At 42.1% G+C, this 2,823-nt stretch overlaps 1 pseudogene; it reads left to right on the top strand.

Annotated features, from left to right (window-relative positions):
* Nucleotides 1-804: 804 nt before the first annotated feature.
* Nucleotides 805-916, top strand: LOC120362485 (small nucleolar RNA U3; annotated as a pseudogene).
* The last annotated feature ends 1,907 nt before the right edge of the window (nucleotides 917-2,823 follow it).

The raw sequence follows: 2,823 nt of genomic DNA, 5'->3' as shown, positions 1-2,823 counted from the left end.
AAAAACATTTCTGTCATAAAGAAGATGTTAATAACTACAGTGTTCTTAAACCTATGTGAAATATACACGTGCAATCTAGCACTCATGGTGAAAAATACAGTAATTAAAAACAATGCAAGTTTTTTGTTTTAGTTTAACTGCGGAAATAAAATAAACTCAAAAATTAAGAAAAAATAGAAAACAGCTTTATTATATGTGAGAGCATTGAGATATAAAATATATACCAGATACTGTGGGAAATGTTTCATCTCATCGCTCAATGCCCATTAAAAAATCAATATGAAATACAGATTGCATCCATGAAGCTAATATTTTCTCAGATTTTATGAGGACTGATTTTCAGCTCTGATGGTTTCAAAAACACTTCGAGGCTCAGGTGGAAGCTGTATGTTGAAAACGGGGTGCTTCCTACTGGCTGCCAAGAAGATGGGGTGTTCTGAGCCCAGCCGGGGGGCCAGTGCCTCCTGCGTTTTCTCACCTCTGTGGGAGGCGGTAGGATCAAATGCTAATCGTGAGGGCCTTTTGGCTTCTGTGAGATCACTGTGACTCTATAGATCACACAAAGTAAATAAGGAAAATGGATTCCCATATGCATCTCTCTCACTGCCACTGTACCATTTCAAAGACATCCTAAAACTTCAAAGGCATGCGGGATGGTGAGAGCTATTCCACCTTTAAGACCTATGAACTATTATGAGATTCTTTATTTTTTTCAACAAGTAAGGGGAGCATTTATAAAATGGCAAAACGTTATTTTGGAAAGCATCCTCACTAGTAGAAGTACCTCATTAAATAGAGAGTGACAAGACTATACTTTCTGGGATCATTTCTACAGTTTGTTGCTAGAGAGGTTTCTCTGAAAGTATAACTAGAGAGTGACAAGTGGGGGGAATTTAGGTGGCAGTGCATCCTGACCCCACACCCAGTCCTGCATGCCTCGAAGTGGGTGCAGGCCCCTTGGAGTCCCCCTCCTGCTGCAGGGCTCAGGCTGTGGGCAGCTCTTGGTGAGGACATGTGCTCCAAGGCCAGGGCTGCTGGCGAAAGTTCTGCAGTTTCAGTGTCGCCTCTGGATTTGCTGGCCTTCTAGACCTTCCCTTGTCCTTCATATAATTTGAGTCTTGGCTGCCTTCCTGATCACTACATTGCCACAATAGATAGAAAGGGGAAAGCATTGGAGGTGAAACCAATCCATCTGTCAATCAGCAAATCAATTTTGAACTCAGAGAATAAAATGGCCCGTGCAAGAGAGGCTGGCTAAAACAGGATTTTGAAGGAGTTACCCTTGAAATTTAATTACTAATCTATGTATCTTTGACGCTGACATTTCACCCAAACATCTATTCAGTATCTCCAATACCTGTTACGTTTCTTCTGTTTTTGTCTTATTAATTTTCTCATTAAGGCAATAGTGTAAATCTTTCAAAATTCTGTTAGAGCTGCCTGGACAAGTGAATCCTGAATGAGGGAAAGCAGACACATTTCCATTGGTACATCTTTCACAGCAAACTGATCAACTCCTAAATGAACCTTGTGTAGCTACCCTGGTCTCAATCCTTTTAAAAAATTTCTTTCTATGTGTTTATCAATAGATCCACAATTCTCCTATGTACTCAGGTACAATATTTGGGACCTGTCACTCATTCATCTATTTGTTTCCTTTCCTTTTTTTTTTTTTGTTTGTTGTTGTTGGGATGGAGTCTTATTCCGTCGCCCAGGCTGGAGTGCAGTGGCTCATTCTTGGCTCACTGCAACCTCTGCCTCCTGCGTTCAAGTGGTTTTCCTGCCTCAGCCTCCCGAGTAGCTGGGACTACAGTCATGTGCCACCACACCGGCTAATTTTTTTTTCTTTTTCTTTCTTTTTTTTTTTTTGCATTTTTAGTACAGACAGAGCTTCACCATGTGAGCCAGGATGGTCTCGATCTCTTGACTTGTGATCTGCCTTGGCCTCCCAAAGTGCTGGGATTATAGGCGTGAGCCACTGTGTCTGGCCCATCTATTTGTTGTCTTAATCGATGAATGTTTATGGAACACATCTTAGGCCCCAGACACTGTTCTACATACTGGGAATACAACAGTGAACGAAACCAATCATCTCTGCCTTCTTTAGCTTATTGATTAGTAGGGTAGAAAGTCAATAAACTTGATAAGTACATTTTATGTTGGATAGTAATATATCTTCACATGGCCTCTCCTTCTGGGTTTCTGTGTCTTCTCTTCTGTCTTTTGTTGGGACACTTTTCATTGGATTTATGGTTTGCCTGGATAATCTGACATGATCTCAAGACCCATAACTTAACTTAATCTACAAAGATCCTCTTTCCAAATAAGGGCACAATAATAGATTCTGGGTGTTAGGATGTAGATATATGTTTTGGGGGGGCACCAGTCAACCTACTACAAAGAATAATGGGGTGATTTTTTTCAATTTAAAGTTAGACCTTATCAGGAGGCCTTTCAGAGGTGAAATTTGAATAAAAATCTGAAAGGAGCAAAGGATCTGCAGACTCCCAGGGCAGAGTATGCAGGCAGCAAGAAGGGCAGGTATGAAGGGCTTACCTGTGTTGTTCAGGAATAGAGGCGAGGACAGGTGCCTCACAGGCCCAGGTAATGACATGGGATTTAAAAAATTTATTTTAAGCCAGGCATGGTGGCTCACACCCATGATCCCAGCATTTTGGGAGGCCAAGGCAGGGGAATTGCTTGAGCCCAGGAGTTTGAGAGCAGCCGAGGCAACACAGCAGGACGAATGTGGTGGTACGCACCTGTAGTCTCAGCTACTCTGGAGGCTCAGGCAGGATGACTACTTGAGCCTAGGAGGCTGAG

This window comes from Saimiri boliviensis, chromosome 15, assembly GCF_048565385.1.
Source record: "Saimiri boliviensis isolate mSaiBol1 chromosome 15, mSaiBol1.pri, whole genome shotgun sequence".
Classification (NCBI taxonomy): domain Eukaryota; kingdom Metazoa; phylum Chordata; class Mammalia; order Primates; family Cebidae; genus Saimiri; species Saimiri boliviensis.
Note: the sequence above shows the minus strand (reverse complement) of the source record. Positions and strands in the feature narration are given on the sequence as shown.